A 17,847-nucleotide genomic window follows, 5' to 3' on the forward strand; every position below is an offset into this window, starting at 1 on the left:
TTTGCCAAGCCTACATGGCTGTTTTTTCTTCCTCTGATATTCCTAGAGCTGCAAGAGGGATTGGTTCTACTAAAAATGATTCTGATTACTTAATAATGCCTTTAGATTGTTGTCAAATTTTATCTACTCACGTAGGGGTAAACCCTCGTGGCGTCAGGCCATTACAGGTCTGACAAATGGATGTCACGCATATTTCCTCCTTTGAGAGAAATCAATATTTACATGTTTAGAAGAAACCCACTTAAAAATGGGATTGTGGTATATACTGATGGATCAAAAACTGGCATAGGTGCCTATGTGGCTAATGGTAAAGTGGTATCCAAACAATATAATGAAAATTCACCTCAAGTGGTAGAATGTTTAGTGGTCTTAGAAGTTTTAAAAACCTTTTTAGAACCCCTTAATATTGTGTCAGATTCCTGTTATGTGGTTAATGCAGTAAATCTTTTAGAAGTGGCTGGAGTGATTAAGCCTTCCAGTAGAGTTGCCAATATTTTTCAGCAGATACAATTAGTTTTGTTATCTAGAAGATTTCCTGTTTATATTACTCATGTTAGAGCCCATTCAGGCCTACCTGGCCCCATGGCTCTGGGAAATGATTTGGCAGATAAGGCCACTAAAGTGGTGGCTGCTGCCCTATCATCCCCGGTAGAGGCTGCAAAAAATTTTCATAACAATTTTCATGTGACGGCTGAAACATTACGCAGTCGTTTCTCCTTGACAAGAAAAGAAGCCCGTGACATTGTTACTCAATGTCAAAGCTGCTGTGAGTTCTTGCCAGTTCCTCATGTGGGAATTAACCCATGCGGTATTCGACCTCTACAGGTCTGGCAAATGGATGTTACACATGTTTCTTCCTTTGGAAAACTTCAATATCTCCATGTGTCCATTGACACATGTTCTGGCATCATGTTTGCCTCTCCGTTAACCGGAGAAAAAGCCTCACATGTGATTCAACATTGCCTTGAGGCATGGAGTGCTTGGGGGAAACCCAAACTCCTTAAGACTGATAATGGACCAGCTTATACATCTCAAAAATTCCAGCAGTTCTGCCGTCAGATGGACGTGACCCACCTGACTGGACTTCCATACAACCCTCAAGGACAGGGTATTGTTGAGCGTGCGCATCGCACCCTCAAAACCTATCTTATAAAACAGAAGAGGGGAATTGAAGAGATTTTACCCCGAGCACCAAGAGTGTCTGTGTCTTTGGCACTCTTTACACTCAATTTTTTAAATATTGATGCTCATGGCCATACTGCGGCTGAACGTCATTGTACAGAGCCAGATAGGCCCAATGAGATGGTTAAATGGAAAAATGTCCTTGATAATAAATGGTATGGCCCGGATCCTATTTTTATAAGATCCAGGGGAGCTATCTGTGTTTTCCCACAGAATGAAGACAACCCATTTTGGATACCAGAAAGACTCACCCGAAAAATCCAGACTGACCAAGGGAATACTAATGTCCCTCGTCTTGGTGATGTCCAGGGCGTCAATAATAAAAAGAGAGCAGCGTTGGGGGATAATGTCGACATTTCCACTCCCAATGACGGTGATGTATAATGCTCAAGTATTCTCCTGCTTTTTTACCACTAACTGGGAACTGGGTTTAGCCTTGATTCAGACAGCCTTGGCTCTGTCTGGACAGGTCCAGACGACTGACACCATTAACACTTTGTCAGCCTCAGTGACTACAGTCATAGATAAACAGGCCTCAGCTAATGTCAAGATACAGAGAGGTCTCATGCTGGTTAATCAACTCATAGATCTTGTCCAGATACAACTAGATGTATTATGACAAATAACTCAGCTGGGGTGTAAACAAAAGTTTCCGAGATTGTGTGTTACTTCCATTCAGTATGAGAAATTTACTAGGACAGCTAATTTGTCAAAAAGTCTTTTTCAGTATATGTTACAGAATTGGACGGCTAAATTTGAACAGATCCTTCGGGAATTGAGACTTCAGGTCAACTCCACGCGCTTGGACCTGTCCCTGACCAAAGGATTACCCAATTGGATCTCCTCAGCATTTTCCTTCTTTAAAGTATGGGTGGGATTGATATTATTTGGAGATACACTTTGCTGTGGATTAGTGTTGCTTCTTTGATTGGTCTGTAAGCTTAAGGCCCAAACTAGGAGAGACAAGGTGGTTATTGCCCAGGCGCTTGCAGGACTAGAACATGGAGCTTCCCCCTGATATATCTATGCTTAGGCAATAGGTCGCTGGCCACTCAGCTCTTATATCCCATGAGGCTAGTCTCATTGCACGGGATAGAGTGAGTGTGCTTCAGCAGCCCGAGAGAGTTGCACGGCTAAGCACTGCAGTAGAAAGGCTCTGCGGCATATATGAGCCTATTCTAGGGAGACATGTCATCTTTCAAGAAGGTTGAGTGTCCAAGTGTCCTTCTCTCCAGGCAAAACGACACGGGAGCAGGTCAGGGTTGCTCTGGGTAAAAGCCTGTGAGCCTAAGAGCTAATCCTGTACATGGCTCCTTTACCTACACACTGGGGATTTGACCTCTATCTCCACTCTCATTAATATGGGTGGCCTATTTGCTCTTATTAAAAGGAAAGGGGGAGATGTTGGGAGCCGCCCCCACATTCGCCGTCACAAGATGGCGCTGACATCCTGTGTTCTAAGTGGTAAACAAATAATCTGCGCATGTGCCAAGGGTATTTTATGACTACTTGTACTCTACCTTTCCCGTGAACGTCAGCTCGGCCATGGGCTGCAGCCAATCAGGGAGTGATGCGTCCTAGGCGAAATATAACGCTCCTAAAAAAGGGGACGGGGTTTCCGCCATTCTCTCTCGCTGGCATCTCTCTGGCTCTGCGCGCCCTGCGCTCTCTCGCTGCCTAAAGATGTAAACAATAGAGCGCGCTCTGCGCTTTGGCGGCGCCGGAGCTCTGGCTCCTAAAGATGTAAGATAGAAGGGGCTTTCGTTTTTGGGGCTGGGCGCTGGGCGCTTGCCCTCCTGGCTCCCAAAGATGTAAGCAATAAAGTTTTGCCGCAGAAGATTCTGGTCTGTTGTGTTCTTCCTGGCCGGGCGTGAGAACGCTATTAAGAAACAGTTATTTATTTTATCAGAATCAGAAGAAAGTGGGCTTTGGTGGAGTCCCAGCAAGCCCAGCAAGTGCTTTTGCTCACTTTCTGACTGTAATAAAACCTTACAACGAGCCCTTTGAGATTATGAAACTGCCCTGAATCCCTGCACAGAGTCATGTGCAATTTTTCATGCCTCCTGTAAGATTTTCACAACTTCCTGGAATGGTTTGCACTCCCATGTCTACCTCTGCCTTCATTTCTCCCATTCATGTGATAGTCTCCACTTGTTTCTTGCTGTCCCTTGGAGTCTTTCTCTCCTGCCTCTGCATCAGAGGAACATGAGACATCGATACTGATCATTATAACAGATGGAGGATGAGTGTTCAATTATAGCACAACACAGTAGATAAATATCACTTAGTCTATGATTTCTATTCTGGAAGATTCCTTAAGTCGTTTTCTCTCTCCTTCCTCAGTTGTATCACAGATGTCCCTGACCTTAGAGCATGACGATTTTTCTGTCCCTTTCAAGATTATTTATCTTTGCCCCACTCTGGTGAATAATTGTTTCAATGGGGGAGAGGATTCCAGGACAAAGGAAGGCCAAATACAAACTGGCTTAACACTACTTTAGATTTTTATGTCACAACACATTGTATGAAAGCCAGTTATGAATTGTGATCAAAATAATAATGAAGTGCATATAATACTTACTATTAATGAATTTAAACCTATGTCTACGACCCATTAAACAACCCATTGTATCTTTGACTTATCATCTAAATTGTAGACTGGGAGGGAAAGGGGGTAGAGTAGCAAGCAGTATATGAGAAATTGTGCATAAAGTTGAACATGTCTCACATGTGGAATGTGAACTACATGCAGATTAGGTAAAACTCACTGAGCTCTGTAGGTAAGAATCCAGTCAATGGTCTCAGAAACAGTGATTTCACTTAGAGATAAGGGCAGAATTTCAGTCCTCTAGGATTATACATGTACTTTTTATTACAATAGGAATAAAATTTGGGTGAGCGGTAGAACAAAGCAGGTAAGAAATGTTACACACTTGAAAGGAAGGCTGTGGAGGCATGTCTAGCCTGCCCACATGATACAGTGGAGCAAGTAATTTGCCTATGTGCCTCTTCACAGCCCTTCATCCTCTGTTGCTTGCCAGGGACCATGACTTCCCTCAGACCCCTCTCCATCCTTCTGGGATGCACCAGCTCTTAGTCTGCTTCTCACGGGTGACTTTCCACACATAGACTAAAACCCAACCTATCTGACCTCTCCTTTCCACTCAGGATTCACCAGACTCCTTCTGACTCCTGGTTGGAATCCTCCCTTTGTGTTGTCTAGCTGTGAGACTCAGAACCTGTCCATACTGCCTGGAGAAATGTGTTTCAAGCTCCTTGACCAAGCTGCTGAAGGTAGCAGACTGCAGCTGATAGGCAGAAGGCGGGAGGAAGACTGTAGCCCCAGACACCAGACAAACAGAAGAAATGTATGGCCCAGCCCTTCTATGAATTAGCTCCCTTTTAATCCTGATGGGTCACACTGAATCTAGAGTCAGGGATGAAAGATGATATAGAGGAGTTGAGTCACTCAGTAAGGCCAGTACCCTTACCTACAGATGAATATCTATACAAAGAAGTCCCTACAGACTCTATAAGAAAATCCCTAAAGTTGATAAATACATTCATCAAAGCAGCAGGATACAAAATTCCAACAAACAAACAAACAAACAAACAAACAAACAAACAACAGTAATAATAACAAAAAGCAGTAGCTACCTGAATACAAAGAATAGACATACAGAGAATTACATTAGAAAAAAATACCATTCACAAAGCTTAGAAGTAAATATTAGGAAGAATCTAGTGGAGGAAGGGAAAGACACAATGAAACTTTAAAACACTGAAAAAAATTGAAAATGGCATCAAAAGGAAACCCTTCTGTGTCTATAGATTGTCAGGATTAATTTTGTGGAAATGGCCACCCTACCACAAGTAATCTACAAATTCAGTACCATCCCAATCAAAATTCCAATGTAATTCTCCAAATAAGTTGAAAAAATAATAATTTTACATTTCATTTGGAAATACAAAAGACCTGAGATTGCAAAATTATGTACTGAATAGTGAAATACTACTGGAAGTATTATAATACTGGAATATATAATACTGGAAGTATTATCGTATAAAATACTATGGCACTATGGTAATAAAACCACATGATACTGGCATAAAATGACTCATTGATCAATAGACTAGAATTGACGACTCAGATAAACCTACAGCTTGTTCCTTCAGCTAGCTACCTGATTTGAACATCATTGTTAAAAATACACACTTGGAGAAAAGATAGCATCTTCACCAAGTCGTGTTGTTTACAGTGAGTGGCTTGTTGAAGACTGAAAGTGGATCCTTATCGCTCTCCTTATGCAAACCCTAACTTAAAATGGATCAAGGACATCAATACAAGACCTACTACATTAAATCTGGTAGTAAAGAAAGTAGTGATACTTGGAACTTACAGGTACAGGGGAGGGGCAGGCATTAAGACCAACAACTAATACACAGAAAACATGAAACTAAATATTTTCTGTACAGCAAAAGACACCATCATTCTAGTGAATATACAGCACCCATAGAATGAGACAAAAAACATAATAATAATAATAATAACAATAAAGATCTTTACCAGTTATACATCTGACAGAGTTAATATCCAGAACATACAAAGAACTGAAGAAAAACAAAAACAAAAAACAAACATCAACAAAAAAATTAATTTAGAAATATGGCATGAAACTAGACAAAGAATGCTAAAATACTGACATACAATTTTACGTGAAAATTTTTAATGTTCAATGTCCTTGGCTTTCAAGGAAATGCAATTTAAAAGTACTCTGAGGTTTCATCTTGTCCCAGACAGAATCGCTAAGATAAAACAAAAACGCCATTTATGACAAATGAACAAACTCTGGCTTAGATATGGAAAAAGGGAAACGTGTTGCATTTTTTTTAATGGTTTGTGGAAGCAAAACTACTACAGCCACCATTGAAATCTGTGGAATTTGTTATAAAGCTAGAAATAGATCTACCACATGTTCTAGCTATAAGACTATTGGGCATATATCCAAAGAACTTATATCTGTCTATAAGGTACCTACTAGTTCACATTTGTTTCTTCTTTATTAACAAGAGCTAAGAAATGGAAACAGACTGGATGATCATCTACTGATAAATAAATAATGAAAATGTGGTATATTAACACAGTGGGATATAGTCAGCCATTAAGAAAAATAAAATTCACAGGTAAACGGATGGAGCTAAAATCAATCATTGATGAGTGAGATAAGCCAAGCCCAGAAAGAAACATTTCACATGTTTTCACTCATTTGTGCATATCACCTTTGAATCTTGGCATATATGTGTTTTATTTAGAATATCTATAGAAGTTAGGAAATTAGTCAGGGACCACAGAGGGAGATACTAAAGAGAAAAGAGATGCAATGCTGTAGTATAAAGGCTTAAAATGAAATAAAAACAAACAAACAAACAAACAAACAAACAAACAGGAAGGACTGAATTGGTGTGTGGCGTAGGAAGGCCAAGTGGAGGCAATACTGTAGTGAAGAATAACTAAGACCAAAGGCTTTTTGCAAAGGTTATACGGAAACCTACCTACAACTCTAGTAGCTTCCTAAAATATGTGCATACACCTATATAAAGAGCTTAAGTGGACTTAACCTGTAATGGTGGTGGGGTAATACAATGCACCTAGTAGATATGATAGACTAACAAAGAAAAAGTCCAGTACCAGCTCTGGGTTATCTTTCTTGGCATTGGCCAGTGAGATCTCACAGACCCACAAACATTACAGGTATTACCGAGGCTAGTATTTACGTTCCAGAACTGGACAGTAAGACCCTATGCTTCAAACATTATATACTTGAGAAATGAAACATGACAAAATCCAGCTGTTACAAACTGGGAAGTTTTAGAACTGCTGGATAGATTTCATAATAGTGGAAGGTGCTGTATCCCCACCACCAGAGGACAAAAGTAATTACCAATTACACACAGCTGTGAGTCCTGTGTGCTACAATAATGGCCAGCATGACAAGATATATTATCCATGGTGCATCAGTGGCATGAGTATCATGGCAGTAACTAACCACTATATATTTAGACTTAAGGGATGCTCCACAGGGCAAAACCCCTAGCGACGCCATTACCAGGGTGATGAACCCGTGGCTAGATAGGTCATAGGAGCTGAAAGAGAACCAATTTGCTAAATGGGCATAATATCTAACTCTTAATGACTTACTGTTATACTCATAGATTAATGCATCTCTTATCCCTCATCAGAGAAGCTTCTCTATGTAGAAGATAACAATTAACACAGAAAACAATAATTAAGAGACTATGGAATAGCCAGCAGTAATAGGACATCTGTATTATATTCCTTCCAAAGCTTAAGAATCACTGAAAAAGCAGAGCCAAAAAATTGTAAAACCAGAAGTATGACTACAAGGATGTAGATGGTGGCTACAAAGAAATATAGTATTCTGGACACAGAATGGAAACTTTACACATGAACTCACAGTAGATATGACAGTATACACAAGACTTTTGCAAGCTCAACATGGATGGGGAAGTGGGCAGGAAGTCCCACCTCTGGCCAAAAAGATTTTGGCAACACATAGCTTCTGAAGAGGGAGAGTCAGTGTTCTATAGGCCCTGCCTTCATCCTTTGAATGGAGAGCCATACATCCAAAAATGTATAGCACATACTGAACTTGATGGGTATAAAAAAAACAATACAACAATTACAATAACAAAAAAAATACAGGACATCAAAATTGGGTAGATATTGAAGATGGTCACACTCAGAGGAGCTGAGGGAGGGTTGAGAATGATGATCAAACTATATTGAATGAAACATCCAATAATTAATTAAAATAAATACCTAAATAAATAAGTAACTTTTAAAGAAGATAAAAGAGGCAGCACAGAGAAATCTCTTGGCCAACAAAAACCTTCTGCTTTCCCTTAGGATGTCAATTGCCTTTACAGGAAAGAGACATAATTAATTACCATAGAACTTCCCCACAGAAGGCACACAATTCAGCGTTTTGAAATATTATCTTGAGGTTACACAACTGTCACCACTATCTAATCCAAAACATTTCATAATCTCTCACAGAACTCTGTACACACTAGCAGTTACTCTTCACTCTGTTCCTTTTGCCCATCAGTTACTGGAAATCCCTAAGCTACAGTCTCCCTCCAAGGGTTTGTCTGATCTGGAACCTTCATATAATTAGAATTATACAACACATAGCCTTTTATGTTTGGCTTTTAACATGTAGAACAGAGTTTTCTGGATTTATTCATATTATGACCTTTCTTTCTTTTTCTTTTTTGTTTTTTCGAGACAGGGTTTCTCTGTGTAGCCCTGGCTGTCCTGGAACTCACTTTGTAGACCAGGCTGGCCTTGAACTCAAATCCACCTGCCTCTGCCTCCTGAGTGCTGGGATTAAAGGCGTGTGCCACTATGCCCAGCTTATATTATGACCATTTTCATGGTTAAATATTTCATTGTGTGCATAGGCTTAAAGCTTTTTAAAAATCTACTTACCTATTGATGGAGATTTGTTGTGTTTCTACCTGGGGGCTTTCTGAGACATTCTGTTATGAGCACTGCTATACACATTTTTAAAGCATATTTTCTGTTGTCTTGAGCATCATTGGGTTAAATGGTAACTGCATATTTAGTGTATAGGAACTTCCTATTTTTAAAGAAGTAAAATTATTATATACTATCAGCAATATATGAGGGTTTCAGTTTTCACCAATCTATATACTATTTATTATCTTTTTAAACATAGCTGTCTTAAAAGTTGTTGCCAAGTAGAATTTCATTGCCTTGTGAATTGTGTCTAGTTGGATAACGACAGTGAGCACCCTCTAAGGTAAAAACTGGTGGTGATACACCTTACTTTATCCTTCAAATGTATGTATCTTGCAGAACAAGAAAATGATAACTATGTGGTTCAAAATAAAAATAAAATGAAGAAAAAAATCTAAGATAACTATAAGGGGAGACAAAGGAAAATTGGAAGAGGTAAAGTTTTGAACTATCATTCAAAATGGCGAAATCATTTTACTAGTACAATGCAATAACATTTGTACATATAATACAATATGTATAATAACCACTAAAAGGAGCTACAAAGGAATTCCAGAAAAAAATAATGAACAAAATAAAATAAAGGTAAAAAAATAAGATGGAAGATATAATCTTAACCCATTAATAATTATCTCAACTGTACATGGTCTAAAGATACTGACTAAAACATGCTTTCAGGTGGCTGTGTACAGCACCCTGGTAAGCTATGCTGGAGAGAGAGAGCAAAGGGTGATCGTGAATTCAAGTCCAGCTATCTACTAAAACATATTTTATATATAGCATTGCAATAGACTAGAGGTATAAATATTGAAAAGAATATTCTTTCATGTGGATAGATACGATATCCAACAAAGTAGATTAAATCATGTAATAATAATATAAATAATAAATATATAATGATATACTATAATATATATGCAGTATAACATTAAGGATAATAATGAAGTTGCAGAGAAAATCACTATATGACATACGTATTAACAAAGCATCAGTCTTCGAAGAATTCTTAGAAATTTGCAACGAAAAGTCACCCAACAAAAGAACTACTAAAGAATGAAAACAAAGCAGATAGAACTGGAAAGAGATCAGAGCCATGTTTGTTATTGGAGACAACAAATCCATGCTGCAGCAATTGATAGACAAAACAGGCGGCAAGCTAGCAAGCATAAATAAAAACTCAACCACACTGTTAGCCAACAGGATATAAATAGCATTTGTATATCAACCTCTCCATTAGCAGAATACATATTCATTTCAAGCACCAAGGGAAATAAACCATTGAGACCATATCCTGGTCTACGACAACAAAAACCTCAACAATTGTGATGCAGCATGTTCTAACCACATAAGATGCAAAAACATTTAGCAAAAAGTAAACAGGAAAATCTCCAAGCAAGAAAGAGGAGCTAAAGCAACATGCCTCTATATGATGATATGATGTACAGGGCAAAGAGAAAGATTCAAGATAATTCTTTCAAACACTCTGAGACAGGAGCTCTTGTTCCTTATGTCTTTCTGAAAGAACACCTCTCCCTGAAGGCTGTGTGTGAGAGTATGAATACAAACTAATCCCTTGTGGGGACAGCTTGGGAATTGAGTCTCCAGATTTTCAGGGTAAAAATAGGTTGCGTTTCCCATTTTTGACTAGTTTCCTCAATAATTTTAGGGTCTGAACTCTTGATGTAGGGGCTGTTACAATAGTAGCTTTGGAGGCCACTGAGGCTGCCTATCAGAGCCCTATTGGAGGTCCTTTAAGGAAAAGCTATTTTATCCTGGTCAAAAGAATGGAATCTACTCTGGCTTTGGGTGAGGACATTTCACTCTGATCTTTTCCAAAGATTGTAACATTCTATATCATTGTTGCCTCCCTTAAGAATGAATCCTGAAAAAAAAAATAAAATAAAAGAATGAATCCTGCTGAGCCTCTCCCCTTAACTGGGAATCATAATTCAAGATGGTTATTGTCCCCTAATGTCATGCTATGGATATGGGAAGAATAATTATTCTGGAAATGAAATAATGTACTGTTGTCTCCAAGAACCATGTCTCTGTACAGTCATTTGCAGAGCATCCGTTCAACAGTACCGTGGCTTGCCCATTTGAAAGTTACTCAGAAAGATGTAACTTTTACTTGTTCTTTCTGTTTTCCCAAAGCCTGAACATTTTCCCCCTGATACTCAGGGTTTTCTCCCTCTTTCTATGAAACTGTCCCCCAGCTGTTTGGTTTCATGGCTGCTTGTAAGTGATAACTATTTTTGTTCTTCCTCACCTAAGTCTTCCTTCCACAGGTAGCTGCTGAGGTTCTCAGCTTGCCTTCCCTGTTGTTTTGCTCTCAAATTCTCCAAGTTGCCATTGAGTTCCTTCTTAGAGCTTTTACAAATGCCTTTATTTGTGAGAGCATGAAGGATCCTATTTCAGAGATATCATGGGACTACAAAATATTAATACCTTCCCTTTCCTCCCTCTAAGCCCTTCCATACATCCCCTCAATGCCTTCTTGCTCTTTTTCAAATTAATGGTCTCATTTTACATTTTTTACATTAATTGTTCTTGCGTGCATATATGTGTGTGTTGAAATAAGTACTCCTCAGTCTATATAATATTATTTAGCATATACCTTGTCAGAGTTGACTGTCTTAGTCTGTCTTAGTCATCCTTTTATTGTTGTGAAGAGTCTCCATGATCAAGGCAATTCTTACAGGAGAAAACATTTCACTACTGGCTTGCAAACATTTTCACAGGTTTAGTCCAGTATAATCTTGGTGGGGAGCGTGGGAGCATGCAGGCGGGCACTGGAGCAGTAACTAAGAGATCTGGGCTTGGCAGGCATGGGCTTTTGAGACATCATTTGGATAAGTTTTGTTACTTTTTAGAACAAGAAAACCCCCCAGGACTTTTTCTTTCATAAGTTGCAGGATTGGCTGGCTGGGGGGTTGCTGGAGGATACCACTCCCTCTATTCCATCTGCCCCCCCCGGCCCCTTACATCTTTCAGCACAAGCCTTGGCTCCGATTACTTTTCCTGTTGCTTTTTTATTTTCTCAAACTATATACACTTTGTCTTTCTGTTTGTGGTGCTTGCTCTTTTTCATTGTAGACCTGCATAATAGTGATTGCTAATAGCCATGTAATGTAGCCAATATTACGTTGTCTTGAAATCTTCTCCACCAACAAAATTAGTTCAAAATTCTTCAATTTAGCCCCAGACAGAATATCTTAGTTTGGGTTTCCATTGCTGTGAAGAGACACCATAACCAAGGAAATTCGTATAAAGGCAATCATTTAACTGGGGCTGGCTTACAGTTTCTGGGCTTTAGTCCATTTCATCACAGTGGGAAGCATGGCAGCATGCAAACAAACATGGTGCTGGAAAAAGAACTGAGAGTTCTACATCATGATCTGAAGGCAACTAGAAGACGACAGTCTTCAGGTAGCCAGGAGGAGGGTCTCATCTGCACTGCACTGGGTGTGGCTTAAGCACTAAGAGAAGTCAAGCCCACCTCCACAGTGACATACTTCCTCCAACAAGGCCACACCTACTCCAACAAGACCACACCTCTAAATAGTTCTACTACTCATTGCCAAACACTCAAACATATAAATTGATGGGGTTCAAATGTATTCAAACCACAGTTTCTTAGGTTAAGAGTAAAAATACCATCAGAATGGTCTCTATCTTAGTTGCTAATATTGTTTCCCTCTGAAACCTCTTGAGGTAGACCTTAAGTTACTGTCAATATTACTATCTTCCAAGTTCCTACTAGGACGGCCCTCTAAACTCTGCTTACAGCACTCAACTGATTTCCCAGTACAACTCTGAAAGTCTTCTACATCTCTCTAAAAACAAGCATATTTAGGTCTTTCACAGCAATAACCTACTCTTGATACCAATTTATATTTTGGTTACTTTTCTATAACTGTGAAGAGATGCTATGAGCAAGGCAACTTATAAAAAAATCGTATATACAAAACACCACAGGCCTGGTTTCCAGGGGCAGTTGGCAAACAAAACAGACTCCATGTTTTTGGAGTGCTTTTTGTTTTTTTGTTTTGTCTTACAGTTTTTTTTGTTTCTGTTGTTTGTTTTGATTTTCTTTTGTTGTTTGTTTTGAGAGAGGGTGCGAGAGAAAGAGAGAATATAAAGATAAGTGACTAAAAGAGTGGAAAGGATTCGGGATGAATTGGCTGAAGGAAAATAGGATGGAAACCATTTTAATAAACTTTTTCTTTCAATGAATAGAAACTGTGAGACTTTCCTTAACAAAGCTTAAATCAGGGATCTCAGCAACAAGCAGGGCTATACTCCAGCAAGATCACTGAATAATGTCAGGAAAGGACATATTCAAAAGTAGCAAGCAAAACACAGGCAGTGGAGGATCCTGAGACCAACCATAATAATGAGGCAACAATGAGGCAAGGCTACTAGCAGTCCCTAGAGACAAGTGCTCTGAATAAACATGAACAGTGAGAACAATTGAGCAGGAGCCAGCCCTATATGGATGCTATGCTATTAGTTAAGGTGCTGAGAGCCACCAGGTAGGAACCAAGCAAACAAGTACTCCGGTTTTATCTCTTCTTTCCTTCTGCTACAGGAGTGTATTTGTGTCTGCAGAGCAGCTATCATTTGTTCAGGTTCTTGAGCCTCTTTACAGTGAGTTGTACAGAGACACATGGATTGTTATGGGAAAGGAGAGATCCTAAATAGGAAATACAAATGAGACTGGAGGTGTGCCAGAGGTGGCCCATGGCCAAGACAGTGAAAAGGAAGGGGTGAGGAGCTATGCAACCTTTTATGGGTCATTTGTATAACAGTCACCCCCCATGTCCTCCTTTTCCTGAGACTGTTCCCTTGATAGAAAGAAGCCCTAGTGGGTTGAAGTCTTTTATTTTTTTCATATATTAATCTACGGAATCTCCTCTTCTACCTCATTCCCTAGCCTCTTGCCTGAGGTACCAGAGACTAAAACCAATGGGAGCCATACCTCAGCTGCACATCAATATCCCAGAGGAGAGATAGGGATAGATCTAGAAGAGTAAACAAAAGGCCTCCCACCTGAAAAGCTTGCCACCTCCATTTTGTTGTTGTTGTTGTTGTTTTGTTTTGTGTTTTGTTGTTTTTGAGACAGGGTTTCTCTGTATAGCCCTGGATGTCCTGATTCTCAGTCTGTAGACCAGGCTGGCCTCGAACTCAGAAATCCTCCTGCCTCTAGCTCCCAAGTGCTGGGATTAAAGGCATATGCCACCACTGCCCAGCCACCACCTGAGTTCTTTTTTTTTTTTTTTTAGACTGTAACAAAATCAGTTTATTCGAGTGAAGTTCTCATTTGTAATACATTCACACACACAAAAAGTTGAATCCTACTAGAGAAAACTCCTTACCAGAAACATATCCAGTGCAATTACATGATACCAAAAAAATTACGTTCCCTTCTTAGGTATGTGGTGTCTTATCACACACCTTATCCTGGAAGACTGAATGAGAGGATCTGCAAGAGTCTGCAATTCATGCGTCATGATTTAGGTATCCAGTAAGGCTATGTATTCTGGACATAATATTAGGCTTAATCATAGGACTTGCTTTAAATAATATTGGTAAGTACCACTTGTACGACCCCTCCAAAGAGTCTGCCATCTGCAGCTTCCTCTGCCGTAGAATGGCAAAATCACAAAAAGGTGGGTGTTGTGTGAGTGGGATCTCGGAGGGAAGGCAGTACAGGCTGTGACACAGCAGCCAGTCAATGGCTGCCATTAGTCTACCAGGAAAGACACTTTTGCTGATATTTCTACAGCCTATCCCAGAAACAGCTAATAAAATACTTCGCCAGTAATTGTCAACACATAATTAAACACCAACATGGAACCTAGTAGAAAACTACTGGTGTAAATTAGGACCTAATGGAAATAAATTCTAAGACAGCAACTTTGAGAGTTTTTAAAAAGTATCTGTAGTAAAACAAACAAAACAAACACAACAAAGCTGACTGTCTACTGATAGTGGTTTCTGCTTATAAGGATTCTGCTGGCTTGAATCCTTGAATGACTATTCCAAGTAAGAGTCAACATTTTTTAAAAACTGCTCTTCATCGTTAAGATATTCCAAGATAACATTTCCTCCATTATATAAAGGGCACTCCTCCTTCGTGATCCACCTTTCCAATGTGTGATCCAATGGCAGGGCTTCTCCTGAAGGGACGTGACACAGCCTCAGCTTCTTCGCCGTCAGCTTGTTGTTTTCATTCCTGAGATTAGCGAGAGAAGCTGCAAAGTCCACAACCTTCCCGATGCTCCACCGCAGGCAAAAGAACATGGCTTTGCTTTTTTCCTTGCTCCCCTTTGGCAAGTACACCTGGAAGTATGTTCTTTCTGTCTGCGGCAGGGACTTATCCCCATCAGCGTGCATCTTTAGCTTCATCAGCGCCACCTTCGCCGCTGTTCCGCTGCTTTTTGCGCCTTTCCGTCCCTTACTTGCTGCCCCTCCTGTCTTGGCATCGACAATGTCTCTGACAAGTTTCTGTGTGGCAGCCATTCGAGGCTTTGCGACTTCCAGCTTTTCACAGTCATGATCCGACTGATGACGGTGTCTCAGGCAAAAGTTCTTCTCACAGTAAGGACAGATCACTGCCACAAGCTCTACGTCAGTGCAGCCCTTGAAAGAGCATGAGTAAGATTTGTGTTCATCTGTCTTTGGTCTCTCCTTGACTACATTCACCTCAGAACAACCATGAGAGTCCTTGCTTCTGTGTTCAAGGCAAAATATTCCTGAACAACCATCACACACAAATGGAAGAAAATCTCGCTGCCGGCAGTGCTGCACCTGGCAGTGCTGCCCAATGTCCAACTCCGCCATCTTTCCACCGCCGCAAGGCCCACCTGAGTTCTTAGGCAATAGAAATCATAATCCTTTGTTTCCTTAGCTTGAGCTTGATTGGAGATTGAGTAATCTGGGTGTTCAGATGAAATGGCATGCTAGCTGATGTGCGTCCTGACAGCCTTTGGAAGAGTAGCTTGCTCTTGTCACAAAGCACACCGTATACACTGTGCTACTGTTGGCCTTGGCTATAGTCCTGGGTTCCAGGGCATTGCAAACTGTAATCTGTACTGAGATCTTCCAGAGAACAGTTGCTATATTCTGCAGAGGAAGTAAGACACAATCTATCCACACTGAAAATATCAAAGCATAGTCATCACTAATTGGATATGACACCAAACTTACCCCTCTCTTTTGAGAACAAAATACTGATTCAGGGAGTATTCTGCCTCCGAACTCCAAATGGCACACACAACAGAAGTCACAGATTCGGTTGATTCAGTTTCTTAATGAATAGATTCTTCTGTGGGGACTGTCCTGGGGAGTCCTAATTTGCAAAGTCTCTCCACGGCTCACTCTGGTGAATCCAGCATTAGTCTTCCCATGAATTTAGTTGGCTTAGATCTTGGACCATGTTGATCTCAGCTGTATCAGCATGCTGCATGTACACTCATACTATTAAGGAAATGACCCAAATAAACCCATCTTAAGCACTAGATCCAGGCTTTAGGAATTAACATCTAAAAGCAGGCAAACTACAGCTGCTTCCATCATTTTATGACTCTGGCGAGCTCACTTACATCTCCAGAAGCGTGTGTTGGGCTACCTAGAGAAAAAGGTAATTGGGACTGGGTATGTAGCTTGACAGTAGCATGCATGGTTACCACATATGAGTTTCTGTGTTTGAGTCCCAGTAGGGGCAGGCAGTGAGGATAGAGACACAAAGAGTCACAGAGAGACAGAAGGAGGCTAGGAGTCCGGCAGCAAGATAGGAATGAAAAAAAGAAAAGAAGAAGAAAAGAAAAGAAATTTAAGCTCTTTCCTACTAAATGAAAGTTCCTCTTGAGGTTAGTGCAGCTTGTGAGTCATAATAGTCCCTACGTCAGTTTATTTTCTTCTTGCACAAACAGTACTTTGTTACTCTTGACTAATAGTAGAGTCAGAATCCTAATCTGAGAAAATAGCATTTAGGGGTATTTCTAAAATAAACAAATGAATCTCAGAACTAGAATGACTTTGGTTAACTGTAGGTATATCCTGGGCTGTAAAGAGAAAAAATACAACAGAGCTAATACACAACATTGTAAATAGTCAGCTATTTGTTTTATGGCTGTGGCTATGCATAGTCATATTATTTATCGACCATCATATCAATACTGTGTTATAATCTCTGCCAAGATGTGAATAAAAACAATGGGCATTTATTATTGCTCCTCAGTTTGCTGGCCAGCTGAGCAAGTCTTCTGGTAGCTATGGTCTGCTCAGATGCTCTGGGAACTGGAAGGCACTGTTCTCTTGATCTTGGCTGAACTGTCTCAAGTGCTCAGTGTGGCTGGCTCTAAGTCGATCTCAATGAGTTGGTTCTGCTGGGTGGGTGATTATATCTGTCTTCTTAGGTCATCCAGAGATAACTGGGGCTAAAGCTCAAAACCAACATATTTACTATGGTATCATTATTCTGGTCCTAAACAGAGCCGACTCATGAATTAAGAAAGAGATACAGCAAGAAGACATTGACTGGATATCAGAAGAGGTAGAATATTCATGCCATTTTGTTCTCAGTTTAACATAGCACTCTACTTGAATGTCCTTATAAGCGTTTGTCAAAGACTTATAAACATTTGCTAAACTTCAGACATTTGGCCACTGCAACAGCAGCATGCGACTACAATAGGAAAGCCAAATTTGTACTTAGTGGGACCTATGATACATGCCAACTATTTTTATGAATGTACAAGTTTGGCTAAAATGTACTTTCTAGTATTTGAAGCATCCCATTTGTGCTAATGGAACAATAGAATGTGGTGCAGTAACTGGAGATATGACATCTTTCCCAGCCTTCCTTTTAACAGGGTAATTTGTAAACTGCTACATATTTTTATGGACCACATTTAATTTAAGGAATAAGCACACTGTTTTCTGATAGCTTTCTGTCACTTATGTCTTGCTTTTAGAAGGAGGGCAGCTATCTGTATTTACTGAATCTGGGAGCATGAGTCCTCAGACAGGAGGCATTTTAATAGCACATTCACTTATCACAGCAGGATAGGTCTATTGACTGCTTTCCTCCCTTG

The 17,847-nt window shown here is 40.0% G+C and overlaps 1 pseudogene; it reads right to left on the minus strand.

The window, feature by feature from the left end:
* Positions 14,029 to 15,610, minus strand: Gm14038 (predicted gene 14038; annotated as a pseudogene).

This window comes from Mus musculus, chromosome 2, assembly GCF_000001635.26.
Source record: "Mus musculus strain C57BL/6J chromosome 2, GRCm38.p6 C57BL/6J".
NCBI classification, from domain to species: Eukaryota; Metazoa; Chordata; class Mammalia; order Rodentia; family Muridae; genus Mus; species Mus musculus.